Below are 16,177 nucleotides of genomic sequence, written 5' to 3' on the forward strand. Positions count from 1 at the left end.
GTGGGTGGGGGAATGGGGGAAATAGGTGATAGGAATTAAGGAGGGTACTTGTGATGAGCACCGGGTGTTGTATAGAAGTGTGGAATCAGTATACTGTACACCTGAAACTAATATTACACTGTATGTTAATTAACTGGAATTTAAATAAAAGCTTTAAAAAAAACAGAATTTTTCACAGAAATAGAACCATCATCTTAAAATTTATGTGGAACCACAAAAGACCCCAGTTAGCCAAGGCAATCCTGAGAAAGAAGAACAAAGCTAGAGGCATCATGCTTCCGGATTTCAAACTATATTACAAAGCTACAATGATCAAAACAGTATGGTATTGGAATAGAAACAAACACATAGATCAATGGGACAGAGTACAGAGCCCAGAAATAAACTCAAACATAGATAGTCAATTGACTAATGTGACAAAGGAGCCAAGAATATACACTGGGAAAAGGACAGTGCTCATCCACTGCCTATTAGCTCTTGACTTGGTGACTCCTTTCGCCGTGTCCCTCAATGTTCAGTACACTCAGTGCTTTCTAGTGGCAACTGGCTTATATGGAGTAAGTCAGGGAACGAGTCCCTGGACCCCTCCTGGAGGAGGTAACTGTAATTCAGCCTTGGCTGCCTTTCCACAGTGGTGGGATTATAGGAGAGGATACTTTTGTTCCTGAGGCAAAACCACAGAGCTCTGCTTGGTTAATGCACAGGAGCCTAACCCAGTGACATCACTGGGCAGGTTTGGCCAGCCTTATTCCCTCTGCAGAGTGGATCACAGGACACCTGCTGGCCAGACTCTGGGCCCCCTGGTGTATCACCCCTTCCCTTCATTGTCCCCACCTGTGCACTGTCAGCAGCCTAGACTCCCACGTACTCACCAGCCGGGTTTCTCTCTGCAGTCTGGGCCAGAGGAGCTGAGTTTGGGACTCTGTCCCACCATGACCTTGGACAGCTCTATTGCTTGAAGGGATTCAGCATACAGACCCTCCACTCAGAAAGAGCTCTGACCTGGCAACATCCCTACACCCACATCCATCCTCCTTCATGCTGGTGCCTGCACGGGGTGGACCTTGTCATTTTCAGGGAAAGAAAGGTCTACAAGGAAAAATTGAAATATAAAATCACAGTTATAAAGGAATTTGCAAACACGAAACCAGCCCTACAAGAAATATTGAAAGGTGTCCTCTAAGCAAAGAGAGAGGCTAAAAGTAACATAGACCAAAAAGGAACACAGACAATATACAGTAACAGTCACCTTACAGGTAATACAATGGCACTAAATTCATATCTTTCAATAGTTACCCTGAATGTAAATGGGCTAAATGCCCCAATCAAAAGACACAGGCTATCGGATTGCATTAAAAAACAAGACCCATCAATATGCTGTCTGCAAGAGACTCATTTTAGACCCAAAGACACCCCCAGATTGAAAGTGAGGGGGTGGAAAACCATTTACCATGCTAATGGACACCAAAAGAGAGCTGGGGTGGCAATCCTTATATTAGACAAATTAGATTTTAAACCAAAGACTGTAATAAGAGATGAGGAAGGACACTATATCCTACTTAAAGGGTCTATCCAATAAGAAGATCTAAGAATTGTAAATATCTATGCCCGTAACATGGGAGCAGCCAATTATATAAGGCAATTAATAACAAAAGCAAAGAAACACATAGACAACAATACAATAATAGTGGGGGACTTTAACACCTCCCTCTCTGAAATGGACAGATCATCTAAGCAAAAGATCAACAAGGAAATAAAGACTTTAAATGACACACTGGATCAAACGGACTTCACAGATATATTCAGAACATTCCATCCCAAAGCAACGGAATACACATTCTTCTCTAGTGCCCATGGAACATTCTCCAGAACAGATCACATCCTAGGTCATAAATCAGGTCTCAACTGGTACCAAAAGATTGGGATCATTCCATGCATATGTTCAGACCACAATGCTTTGAAACTAGAACTCAATCACAAGAGGAAAGTCAGAAAGAACTCAAGTACATGGAGGCTAAAGAGCATCCTACTAAAGAATGAATGGGTCAACCGGGAAATTAAAGGAGAATTTTAAAAATTCATGGAAACAAATGAAAATGAAAACACAAGTGTTCAAAATCTTTGAGATGCAGCAAAGGCAGTCTTAAGAGGAAAGTATATAGCAATACAAGCCTTTCTCAAGAAACAAGAAAGGTCTCAAATACACAACCTAACCCTACACACCTAAAGGAGCTGGAGAAAGAACAGCAAATAAAGCCTAAACCCAGCAGGAGAAGAGAAATAATAAAGATCAGAGCAGAAATCAATGAAATAGAAACCAAAAGAACAGTAGAACAGATCAACAAAACTAGGAGCTGGTTCTTTGAAAGAATTAACAAGATTGATAAACCCCTGGCCAGACTTATCAAAAAGAAAAGAGAAAGGACCCAAATCAACAAAATCATGAATGAAAGAGGAGAGATCACCACCAACACCAAAGAAATACAAACAATTATAAGAACATATTATGAGCAACTCTATGCCAGCAAATTAGATAATCTGGAAGAAATGGATGCATTCCTAAAGATGTATCAACTACCAAAACTGAACCAGGAAGAAATAGAAAATCTGAAAAGACCTATAACCACTAAGGAAATTGAAACAGTCATCAAAAATCTCCCAAAAAACAAAAGCCCAGGGCCAGATGGCTTCCCAGGGGAATTCTACCAAACATTTAAAGAAGAATTAATACCTATTCTTCTGAAACTGTTCCAAAAAATAGAAATGGAAGGAAAACTTCCAAACTCGTTTTATGAGGCCACCATTACCTTGATCCCCAAACCAGACAAAGACCCCATCAAAAAGGAGAATTACAGACCAATATCCTTGATGAACATGGATGCAAAAATTCTCACCAAAATACTAGCCAATAGGATCCAACAGTACATTAAAAGGATTATTCACCATGACCAAGTGGGATTTATCCCTGGGCTGCAAGTTTGGTTCAACATCCGCAAATCAATCAATGTGCTACAGTACATTAATAAAAGAAAGAACAAAAACCATATGATCCTCTCCATAGATGCAGAAAAAGCATTTGACAAAGTACAGCATCCTTTTTTGATCAAAACTCTTCAGAGTATAGAGATAGATGGTACGTACCTCAATATCATAAAAGTCATCTATGAAAAACCCACAGCGAATATCATTCTCAATGGGGAAAAACAGAGCTTTCCGCCTAAGGTCAGGAACACGGCAGGGATGTCCACTATCACCACTGCTATTCAACATAGCATTAGAAGTCCTAGCCACAGCAATCAGACAACAAAAAGAAATAAAAGGCATCCAAATTGGCAAAGAAGAAGTCAAACTCTCACTCTTTGCAGATGATAGGATACTTTATGTGGAAAACCCAAAAGACTCCACCCCAAAACTGCTAGAACACATACAAGAATTCAATAAAGTGGCAGCATATAAAATCAATGCACAGAAATCAATGGCATTCCTATACACCAACAACAAGACAGAAGAAAGAGAAAATAAGGAGTCGATCCCATTTACAATTGCACCCAAAACCATAAGATACCTAGGAATAAATCTAACCAAAGAGGCAAAGAATCTGTACTCAGAAAACTATAAAATACTCATGAAAGAAATTGAGGAAGATACAAAGAAATGGAAAAACGTTCCATGCTCATGGATTGCAAGAACAAATATTGTGAAGATGTCAATGCTACCTAGAGCAATCTACACATTCGATGCAATCCCTATCAAAATACCATCCACTTTTTTCAAAGAAATGGAACAAATAATCCTAAAATTTGTATGGAACCAGAAAAGATCCCAAATACCCAGAAGAATGTTGAAAAAGAAAAGCAAACCTGGTGGCATCACAATTCTGGACTTCAAGCTCTATTACAAAGCTGTCATCATCAAGTCAGTATGGTACTGGCACAAAAACAGACACATAGATCAATGGAACAGAATAGAGAGCCCAGAAATGGACCCTCAACTTTATGGTCAACTAATCTTTGACAAAGCAGGAAAGAATGTCCAATGGAAAAAAGACAATCTCTTCAACAAATGGTGTTGGGAAAATTGGACAGCCCCATGCAGAAGAATGAAACTGGACCATTTCCTTATACCACACACAAAAATAGACTCAAAATGGTTGAAAGACCTAAATGTGAGACAGGAGTCCATCAAAATCCTAAAGGAGAACACAGGCAGCAACCTCTTCGACCTCAGCCGCAACAACTTCTTCCTAGAAACATCGCCAAAGGCAAGGGAAGCAAGGGCAAAAATGAACTATTGGGACTTCATCAAGATAAAATGCTTTTGCACAGCAAAGAAACAGTCAACAAAACCAAAAGACAACCGACAGAATGGGAGAAGATATTTGCAAATGACATATCAGATAAAGGGCTAGTATCCAAAATCTATAAAGAACTTATTAAACTCAACACCCAAAGAACAAATGATCCCATCAAGAAATGGGCAGAAGACATGAACAGACATTCTTCCAAAGAAGACATCTAAATGGCCAACAGACACATGAAAAAGTGCTCAGCATCACACAGCATCAGGAAAATCCAAATCAAAATCTCAATGAGATATCACCTCACACCAGTCAGAATGGCTAAAATTAACAAGTCAGGAAACGACAAATGTTGGCTGGGATGTGGAGAAAGGGGAACCCTCCTACACTGTTGGTGGGAATGCAAGCTGGTGCAGCCACTCTGGAAAACAGTATGGAGGTTCCTCAAAAAGTTGAAAATAGAGCTACCATACGATCCAGCAATTGCACTACTGGGTATTTACCCCAAAGATACAAATGTAGGGATCCGAAGGGGTACATGCACCCCGATGTTTATAGCAGCAATGTCCACAATAGCCAAACTGTGGAAAGAGCCAAGATGTCCATCAACAGATGAATGGATAAAGAAGATGTGGTATATATAAAAAATGGAATATTATGCAGCCATCAAAAGGAATGAAATCTTGCCATTTGCAATGACGTGGATGGAACTGGAAGGTATTATGCTGAGCGAAATAAGCCAATCAGAGAAAGACATGTATCATATGACCTCACTGATATGAGGAATTCTTAATCTCAGGAAACAAACTGAGGGTTCCTGGAGTGGTGGGGGGTGGGAGGGATGGGGTGGCTGGGTGATAGACATTGGGGAGGGTATGTGCTATGGTGAGCACTGTGAATTGTGTAAGACTGATGAATCACAGACCTGTACCTCTGAAACAAATAATACATTATATGTTAAAAAAAAAAAAAAAAAGAAGAAGAGAGCAGGAAGGGAAGAATGAGAGGGGGAAATCGGAGGGGGAGAAGAACCATGAGAGACGATGGACTCTGAAAAACAAACTGAGGGTTCTGGGGGGCGGATGGGTTAGCCTGGTGATAGGTATTAAGGAGGGCAGGTTCTGCATGGAGCACTGGGTGTTATATGCAAACAATGAATCATGGAACACTACATCAAAAACTAATGATGTAATGTATGGTGATTAACATAACATAATAATAATAAAAAACTAATGATGTAATGTATGGTGATTAGCATAACATAATAAAAAAAAGTGAAAAACTGATGATGTAATGTATGGTGATTAACATAATAAAATAAAATTTAAAAACAAAAGTGAAAGCTTAAAAAATTTTTTAAAAATCACAGTTATGCCTGAGTAAAAATACAATGTATGGAAGATGCCATTTGCCTAAAGGAAAACAGAATCAGATCAACCTGAACAGTCTGGGAAGAACCCAGAGCTGGGCATCAGAAGACCATTAGGAGCTCACCGATATACAAGGGAGAGCATTATTACTGACTGAGGGAGTAGCAGGGGCAAAAGGTTGGAGGTGAGGCAAAGCACAGCATGTTTGGGGAAATGCAGGTGCAGTGACCAGAAAGCAGGTCCCAGGTGGGATGCACTCTGAGCTTTTGGCCATTGATGAGCCCTGAATTTGGTGGGAAGAGCTGAGCTGGATGCCATCATAGTTCCCTGGAGAAAATCACAAATCTCCAAGAACAAGCATCCCAAACTCAAGCAAGACAGTACATGAAATAATCAGGTATTAAGCAGGAGGCTTCTTTTGAATTAAGCCCGCAGAATTTGGTATTACATGACAGGCCATCCCCTCCAGGGGTCAATATCCCAGGTTTGCATCCTCTTCCCCAGAGAACATAGCTGGACCAAGATCATGGGGGAAGCCCGGGGCTGGATGAGAATCTGTGGCGGTGTGATGGGCTGCCACAGTAATGGCAGGGCCAGCCGTGGGTGGTCAAACCGTGGATGGAATAGAGGTCAAAGCTATTGGATCCAGGCCAGGGACCTTCATGAATAATGAGAGGTGAAGACTGAACTCACAGGAGAGAAGGTGGGTATCCGGAGATGGACAGGCAGCGGGTGGGCCAGAGAAGGGTGGTTGGCATGAATTTAGAGGCCAAGGGGGAAGGAAGCCCAGGATCAGGTGAAGCAGAGGAGCATACTTGGATGGAGGTGAAGTGCAGCTGTGCTGGGTAAGGCTAGGCTTGCGGAGCACCCCACAAACAAAGAAGGTGCTCACCACTGGGCCCCGGAAGGACTGGCCTTTGGGGCAGCTGACCAGGGGTGTGTTTCCACTCACCTCCTCTCCATGCCTTGTTTCCAAGCTCCTTGGCAACAGGGGCTGTCTTCTCCACCCCAAACATAGACCCTCAGCTCCCCGAACCCAACAGGCATTCAGTCAGGGTACGCAGTATAGATCCCTTTAGCTCCAGGCTCTGATACTCAAAGACGCATTGACATAATGACAGGCCACATTCTCCAGGTGACTGGGCTATGACAGCCCTCTGCCTGCTTCGCCGTAAATTTTCTATTGGCCTCACAGCCTTGAGAAGGGCTCGGACATATGGAGGTGGAAACATATTAATCCAAGGTCTACACTAATTGGGTCTAATAAACACAGCCTTGGGCTCCCCCTTCCTGCTACTTTCCACTGACCTAATAATTGCAATTTATGTGGCAGGAAAAGTGCACAGAATCCAAAGGATTTGTTTTGCTGAATTTAAAGAAAACACCCACAGGTCATACCAATATGAAAGTGTTATTTTTCCTAATGAGCTACATGGCAAAAAGCTAAGGATAAAAATTCTTTTCAAAGAGACTGTCCCACCCAGTCATTATGGTCTGTCAGGCCCCGGGGAAGGAGTGGAAGACAGGACACACAGACAGGATACATGCTGGCTTCCCTATCAGGTCTGTTTTCCACAGAGAGGGCTCTAGCACAGATCAGCTGACCCACTGTAGTGGGGAGATAAAAAGTGTTACTTAAATCCAAAGCAGACCGAGGCTGCTTTTGCCTTCTGCAGGCAGCATGATTCATTTCGATCGTAGGATGAGAGGATGGAGCTCCTCCTGCTTCAATTTCTGCTGAGCACCAAGACAATAGATGTCCAACACCAAATTGCCCGTGAGACAGATCACCAAATGCAGAATTTGCAAAGGTCACATGAGAACCCCATTCTCAGCTTGAGAACTTCCTTATCTCCATGAGTACAAACAGGCATCTCTTTAGGGCAGCTGTGATGTGAATCCCACCTCCCTCCCAAAAAGTGATGTGCAGGGGTGGGGAGGAAGGACTTCACAGGGGCTGGGGGACAGGCTTTTGTGGAGAGTTCGGTATGTGGCCCCAACAGCTGCGGGGGTGGGGGTGCTGGGCTCCGACTCCCACAAGGCAAATCTAGAGGTCCAAGGTGTGCTAACAGGATCGGCCCACCCTCCCCCAGAGCAAGGGAGGTGTGAGTGCTTCCCAAGGACGGATGTGGGCCCCATGGGAGAGGAAGCTAGCTGGGATGTCTTAGGGCTGTTAGGACCACCCAGGGTGCTAGAGACATCTCCGCAGCAAGAAGTCAGAGGTTAAGACCATAGGAGGTGTCTCAAGCCACCATCCAGAATAAGAAAGTGAAGTCTTGCTCAAAGAAACCAGTCAAGAGACCCACTGGGGAAGCTCTGAAGAGCCTTGCCAATCCCAACACAAGTCAGCTCCATGCATCTGCCAGGCCCCGAGGGCAGAGAGCTCCCAGCAGAGCCAGGTGGGATCAGATGCGTCCCTCTCTCCACCTGCACCTCCACCTTCCTGCTCCCGAGCGTCTGAAACAGACTGGAATCTGGAGAGGCAGAGAAATGAAGAAAAATCCACTTGTGCCCCCTGAAGCAGGGCCAAGCTGGGAGGGAAGAGAATAGGCGCCTCCAAATTGAGCTGCTCACTTGGACTGGGCATTCTAATTACAGAACTGAAACATAAGCATCCACACGACAGTCTGTTACCCTAGACTGGACAGAGAAGGGATGGGCCTCGCACAGTCACACCCTGGGGCAGGGCAAAATTACCACCACTTCACAACCTTTAGAGGCAAGCAGGAGGCAAAGAACAGCTGCGTTTGCCCACCAGCCATGCATGCCACATGCTGGTGACAGTATTAATGGGGACTAATTCTCTGCTCCCCTTGCAGAGACTGAGAGCAGAGAGATGGGCTCCAAAATCTATTGGAGTCCCCACTGCCACGGATGGAAAACCATTGCTGAACACAAGGTTGCAGAGAAGCTGCATCCCCGGCTCTGTGTGGCTGGGGAGCCTTGCTACCAGGTGCCCGTGGATCAGATGTGAGCAGGAAGGATGTATTCAGCTTCCCGGTTTGCTCCTGTGGACACTGAGCGTGGACTCTCCCACACTCCCTCCCGTTCTCACCAACAATTCCATACACCAGGGCTGGGGCACCAGAGACGGGGAACTTGGATTCCTGAATCAGTGCATAGAGTGGAGCTGGACTACCCATTCCCAGAGCTGTTACGGAAGAGAGGAATATGTTTCTCTTTTTGAGACTTTGCACTGTGGCTTACTTTGTTATAGTAGCTTTGTCTTTACCGTATCGAATACAAGGGGAAGCTGTCAAATCCAGAGTAAGCACGTGTTGTCTAGACCATCAATGAAACATCGGATTTGCAAAGGAAGATCCAGAGTTGACTTTTGGGGTCGGGATTACTAAATTGCTCTACACAATGAAGTCGGAGTGCTTTCTGGCATGGCCAATGATGGGAAGCAGCGGTAGACACAGGGAAAACCAAACACAGAAGTCAGTTGGATTTTGAGTGGTTGAAAAAGCTGAGGAGCATTTTTTAAGAAAAAGAAGTCTAATATTCAGTGTTAAATTAACTATTATGTGAAGCTTGGTGCAACCTCCCTTGACATTACCCCTGAGTTTCCAATAAAAATCTACCACACAGAGCTGCTTTGTGTGTGTGTGGTTTGTTTTGCTTATGCTACATTAGGACAATAAGGAAATATATGAATTATGGAAGTTTTCAAATATATGTGAAGGAAAACAACGAAACCCCAGCTAGCCATCACTCAGCTTCCACAACTATCGGCCCTTGGACAATCTTGTTTCATCTCTATCCTCACCCATTTTTTCCCTCCTCAGGCTATTTTGAAGCAAATCTTTCTTGATAGAAGTACTCAACACCACTTATGAGGTAGTCTTGGCAAAAGAAATAAAGCTGTAATCCAGTCAACTCTTTCGGTAATTTGATTTCTTTTTGGCAAGACCATTTCCTAAATAGTGTTGAAAACTTTCATTGGGAGACATGTAATATCCAGCTGTTTCTCATTTTATGATACCAATACCATTGATGATCACTGCCTACACCATTATTTCATTAGTGGTTGCAAAATAACGGTATTCTAATTTGGTTGTTCCTTCTGCATCTATTAGCTTCTATAAGGAGAAACTTCCCCTTGTCAACTATTCGGTTACTCTGAGGTTTGGTCAGTAAGGTACGGGCAGGATTAAGATTGTTACTTTCCCTTTATTTGCCTTTTGAAATAACGAATGGTTTAGAAAAACTAAATCCAAAGGTTATAAATGAGGTCTTTTTATTATTATTATCATAATTATTATGTACTCCTATATTTAAATAAATTTAATGTGTTCAATATAGTACAGTTATTATTTTTATCGATGGTCAAATTGCCCCACATTAACCAGTAGGAGCCCTTCTGACAGGACCCAATAGTCTTGGAGAGTTTGTTTGCATGCAAGGGAATAAATAAGACAGATCGGTTTCACACGTTTGGGTCAAGGCCAGGGCAGAAATAATGGAGCAATTTCAAAAAGCACAGCAGAAAATGATAATTTGGCAAAGCCAGAATGCTGGTGAGAAATAACTAGAAACAAGTGTAAACAAGAATTCACAAAAACCTTGGTGAAGGCACTAGGCTTCCCACAGGGCATGAGATGGAAGACGGAGCCAATCTTATCTAGATAATACAGGGAACGGGGCCCACTGGCAACATCTGGCTTATGCAGCATGCTGTGGCAACAGTGATGTTTTTCTTCCAAGCTTTGGCAATCCTCTTACCAGTGCTTTTATCCTCTTGGCATGTCCTCTGCTGTCCACCAACACCAACTCCTTGTCTAACATCTTTTCCAGAAAGCATCTAGTCATTGTCAGTGAAAGATACACATGTTGATCCTCTGTTTTACATTCTTGCTTTATTACTGAGTGTGCCCTGATAACTCTGCTAAATGGCCAAAACCAACAGCCACCCTTCAAGGACACAAGATTTTCAAAGCCACTTGGCAAAGTGGTAAAGCTGAGAATCATTCCTCTTGGATTCTAGTCTAAGGCTGCCAATACGTAACCATGTATGCTGGAAACGCACTTCCTGTCTGTGGGCCTGTGTCCCTGCCTATCTCAGGAGATGAGAGTCATGGAGTCAAAGGTCTTTTCATTGGGACATTCTGTGATGTGGGTGAAGAGACTTTGAGAGGTAAAAAGCATCATGTAAGCAGATATACTTAACTACACATCATTTGATTCTTTTTTTAAGGTGCGTTACTGGAGAATTTATAGAGGATTCTTTGGGTAATACAGGGGTTATTTATTGAATATACAACCTCCAGAGCACCAGAAAGGAATTTTTGAATCTAAATTGAAGCATTTGATAACCAAAGTACATGGTCTATTAACATGCAAAAGTCCTTTTAGGATGCAGGCTTGCTCAACGGAAACACTGCAGAATGGCTTAAACAAGAGTTATGATTAAATAATCATTTGCTTCCCACTTAGATCTACCCCGTAAAACTCCAGTTCTTTGAGTTGTCTCTTGTATTCAGGGATCCAAACACAAAAGTGAGCATATTTTCTCATATTTTTTCATAAATGAATTGGTCGCAAATGACTACTTTCCATACTGTTCTCCATAGCAGGTGCATTGTTTTATATTCCCACCAACAGTGAACAAGGCTTCCAAGTTTTCCACATCCTCACCAACATTGGTTAATTTTACTTTTATAATGACTATCCTAACAGGTATAAGGCAGTACCACATTTAGGTTTTAATTTGTATTTCCCTGATGATGAGTGATATTGAGCACCTTCTCATAAACCTATTGTCCATCTCTATGTCTTCTTTGAAGAAATGTCTCTTCAGAGCCTTTGCCCATTTTTGATTGGATTGTTTTGGGTTTTTTTGTTGTTGAATTGCAGGAATTCCTTAAATCTTGGAGATTAACTCCTTAGCAGATGTACGGTTTGCAAATATCTTTTCCCATTCCATCGGTTGCCTTTTCACTCTGTTGATTGTTTCTTTGCTCAGCAGAAATTTTTTATTTTATATAGTCCCACTTGTCCCACTTTTTGCTTTGGTTTCTTGGGCTTTTGGTGTCATATACAAGAAATCACTGCCGAGGCCAACATCATGAAGCATTTCCCCTGTTTTCAGAACTTGTAGGAGTTTTATAGTTTCAGGTAATATATTTAAGTCTTTAATCCATTTTGAGTTGATTTTTGTGCGTGATATAAGGTCCAATTCCATGCTTTTGTATGTAGATATCCAGTTTTCCCAACATGATTTATTGAAGAAACTACCCTGTCCCAATTGTGTATTCTTGGCACCCTTCAGGATAGAGTCTTATATAATGTAATACAATCATGGAAGGAACACCATTCATCCTTGCCATATTCTATTGATTAAAAGCAAATCAGAGACCCCACTCACACTCAAAGGGAGTGGATTATACAAGAATGGGGACACCAGGAAGCAGGGATCACTGACCACCATCCTAGGATCCATCCTTCATAGAGTCTTCAATACTCCTTTCTTAATAATCAATAGAATGAGTACACAGATAATCATCAAATATATAGAAGAATTGAACAGCATCAACCAACTGGCTCTAATTGATATAAAGAGAACACTTCATTCAACAACACCAGAATATATATTCTTCCCAAGTACACATGAAATATTCACCAATATAAACAATATTCTGGGTCATAAAACAAATTTTAACAAATTTTAAAGAATTGAAATCATACATAAAATACTATCTGACAATAAAGGAATGAAACTAAAATTCTATTTACATTGATAACTGAAAAATATTTAAACATTTGGAAATTGAACAACATACTTCTGAATAATCTATGGATTAAAGAGGAAGTCCTAAGGCAAATTAGAAAATATTTTGAACTAAATGAAAATGCAGATCTGCATTTTCAAATGTGGTTAAATGCAGCTAAAGCAGTACTTAAGGGAAATTTAGAGTTATTAATTAGCTTATATAAAAAAAGGAATGTCTCAAAACAACAATCTAAGCTTCCGATAAAATCAATAAAATTGAGAAAAATGATAGAAAAAAATCCATAGATTCAAAACCTGACTCTTTGAAAAGATTCCCCCAAAATGGGTAAAACTTTAGTGAGATAGAAAAAGAAAAAGAGAGAAAAAATAGAAATTACCAATATAAGGCTTGAAAAATGGGGTATCACTACAGATCCCACATAAATTAAAAATATGAAAAGGAAAAAAATATATGATAAGGGAATACCACAAACAGTTCCATGGATATAAATTCGACAATAGAAATCGACCAATGTCTTGAAAACCAAAACTACTAAATTCATCCAAAATGAAATAAATAAACTGAACAGTCCTATAACTATACAAGAAAGTGAATTCATGGGTGCCTGGGTGGCTCAGTCAGTTAAGCATCTGCCTTCGGCTCAGGTCATGATCCCAGGGTCCTGGGATCCTCAGGGTCCTGCATCCGGCTCCTTGCTGAGCAGGGAGCCTGCTTCTCCCTCTGCCTGCTTCTCCCTCTGCCTGCCTCTCCCCCTGCTTGTGCACTCTCTCTCTCTCTCTCTGTCTCTCTCTCTCTGTCAAATAAAAAAAATAAAAAAAAACTTTAAAAAAAAAAAGAAAGAAAGTGAATTCATACTTTAAAACTTCCTGAAAAAGAAATCTCCAGGCCAGATGCTTTCATAGGAAATTTTACCAAATCTTTAAGATGAAATAACATCAATCTCTTCCAGAATAGAATTTGACTTATTTTAAGAGCCCAGCATTAACCTTATCACAGAACCAAAGATATTACAAGAAAATAAAAAAACAGAGCAGTATGCCTCATAAACATATATGCAAATATCCACAACAAAATTTTAGCAAACTGAAGCCAGCAATATATAAAAATAATAATATACCATGACCAAATGGAGTTTATCCTAGAACATGAGGCTGGTTCAATATTCAAGAATCAATCACTTATTGTAATACTCCGTATTACTAGTCTAAAAAAGAAAACTCTCATGATCAACTCAATCGATGCAGAAAAAGCATTTGATAAAATTTAGTACTCATTCATGATAAAAAGTCTCCATGCACTAGGAATAGAAGAGACCTTCTCAGTCTAACAAAGGATATCTACAAAAACCTACAGCTAGCGTCATATGTAGTGGTGAAAAACTAAATATTTTTATCCTAAAATTGGGAACAAGGCAAGAATGTCTACGCTCTCCACTCTTATTAAAAATTGTACTAGAAGTCCTAGCCAGAACATTAATAAGAGTGGGAAAAAGTATACATATTAAAAAGAAAGAGAGAAAACTATTCATATTCACAGACAACATAATTATCTACATAGAAAATTTCAGAGAACAACAACAAAAGACTAGGACCTAGGGTTTATAAATAAGGTTAATAAGCAAATGTCAGCCTAGAGCTCTTCAGTGAGTTTTTGCCAAGTCACAGGATACAAGGTCAACATTTTAAAAAATCAGTTATATTCTTTGGAAACAGAGCATAAAAAAAATACCACTTACAACAACTCCAAGAAAATTAAACTTAAATATATCTTTAACAAAACTTCGTAGCATCTGTATGATGAAAATTACAAACCATTGATGACAGAAACTGAAGAGGACCTAAATAAATGGAGATACATACTATATCCATGGATTAGAAGACTCAACATATTAAAGATGTCAATTCTTCCCAAATTATTTATAGGTTTAATGCAATTTCTACTGAAATCCAAGCCTACTTGTTCATAGATACAGACAAGACTACTCTAAAATGTATATGAAAAGGCAAAGAGACTAAAATAGCCAAAACAATTTTGAAAAAGAAGAATAAGGTCATGAGATTCAAACTCCTCAATTTTAAGACCTACTATAAAGATAGAGTAATCAAGACAGTATGATATTGGTGAGGGAATAGACAGATGGGTCAATAGAACATAACAGACACTCCAGAAATAGACTCAATGAATATGGCAAATTGATTTTTGACAAAGATTCAAAGAAGATTCATTGGAGAAAAAATAATTTTTTCAACAAATAATGTTGGAACAACTGGACGTTCATATGAAGAAGAAGAAGAAGAAGAAGAAGAAACAAAGAAAGAAAGGAAAAAGAAAGAAACTTGACCTAAACTTGACATCTTATGTAAAAATTTATCAAAATGGATCATAAATATAAACTTAAACTATAAAACTTTTAAAAGAAAAAATAGGAGAAAATTGGCATGATCACAAGTTAGGCAAAGAATTTGTAGACATGACACCAAAAGCACAGTTTATAAAAAATAAATTGATAAATTGGACTTCATCAAAATTAAAAACTTCTATAATTTACTTTTTTATTATTTTATTTTAATTCCAGTATAGTTAAAATACAGTGTTATATTAGTTTCAGGTGTACAAAACAGTGATTCAGTAAGTACACTCCTTAATCCCCATCACCTATTTCACCCATCCCCCCACCCACCTCCCTTCTGGTAACCATCAGTTTAAGAACTTTTATAATTTAAAAGACACTGTTAAGAGAATGAAAAGATAAGCCAAAAACTGGGAGAAAACATTTGCAAAGTATACATCTGATAAAGGACTTGTATCCAACATATATAAAGAACTCTCCAAACTGAATAACAAGAAAACAAACCACCCAAAAAGCGGGGAAAGGTATTAACAGACGCATTACCAACAATGTACCTTTAGCAAATAAGCACATGAGAAGAGGCTCAGTATCATTCATCATTAGAGAAATGTAAATTAAAACCACAATGAGATACCACTACACACCTATTAGAGTGGCTAATTGGAGGTGGTGCTCAGCTGACAATACCCAGTGCTGAGGAGGATGCAGAGCAACTGAACCTCTCATACAGAGCTGATGGGAATGCAAAATGGTAGACTTTGGGGGTCGGTTTGACGTTTCTCTTAAAGTTAAACACACATTTAGCATCCAAACCAGAAATCCCACTTCTCAGGATTTACCCAAGTGAAATGAAAACCTATGTTCACACAGAAACCTGTACACAAAGGTTTATTGTGACTTTTCCCTAACTGCCAAAAACGACTCAAAAGTCCCTCAAATGGTGAATGAATGAACAAACTATGCTACACCCACATGAGGGAACACTACACAGCAATAGGGAAAGAACGATCTGCTGATACACAACGACATGGCCAAATGGCAACCACATCGTGCTGAGTGAAAGAAGGCCGACTCAAAAGGTTTCACACTTCTCAGTTCGTTGATGTGACATTTTGCCAAGACAAGACTATAGGGACATCAAATCGATTAGTGTTTGTCAGGAACTGGGACTCGGAGGACATTTAAGGGGTTGCGGGATCATTCTACCTCCTGAGTGTGATTACACAACTATATACTTTCTTTGAAAAGTCTCAGAAGTAGACACTAAAAGGAGTGAATTTTATTTCAGTTTTAAGATGGGAAAACACACCTCCCTGGGAAAAAGAGGAGTGGGGTTGGAGGATCTGGCGCGGGATATCAGTTCCTTTTCTCTCTCTTTACCAAGCATGCGCGGAGCCCCTACTCTGCCCCAGGGCCATGATTTCTC

This window comes from Halichoerus grypus, chromosome 4 (assembly GCF_964656455.1).
Source record: "Halichoerus grypus chromosome 4, mHalGry1.hap1.1, whole genome shotgun sequence".
NCBI lineage: Eukaryota > Metazoa > Chordata > Mammalia > Carnivora > Phocidae > Halichoerus > Halichoerus grypus.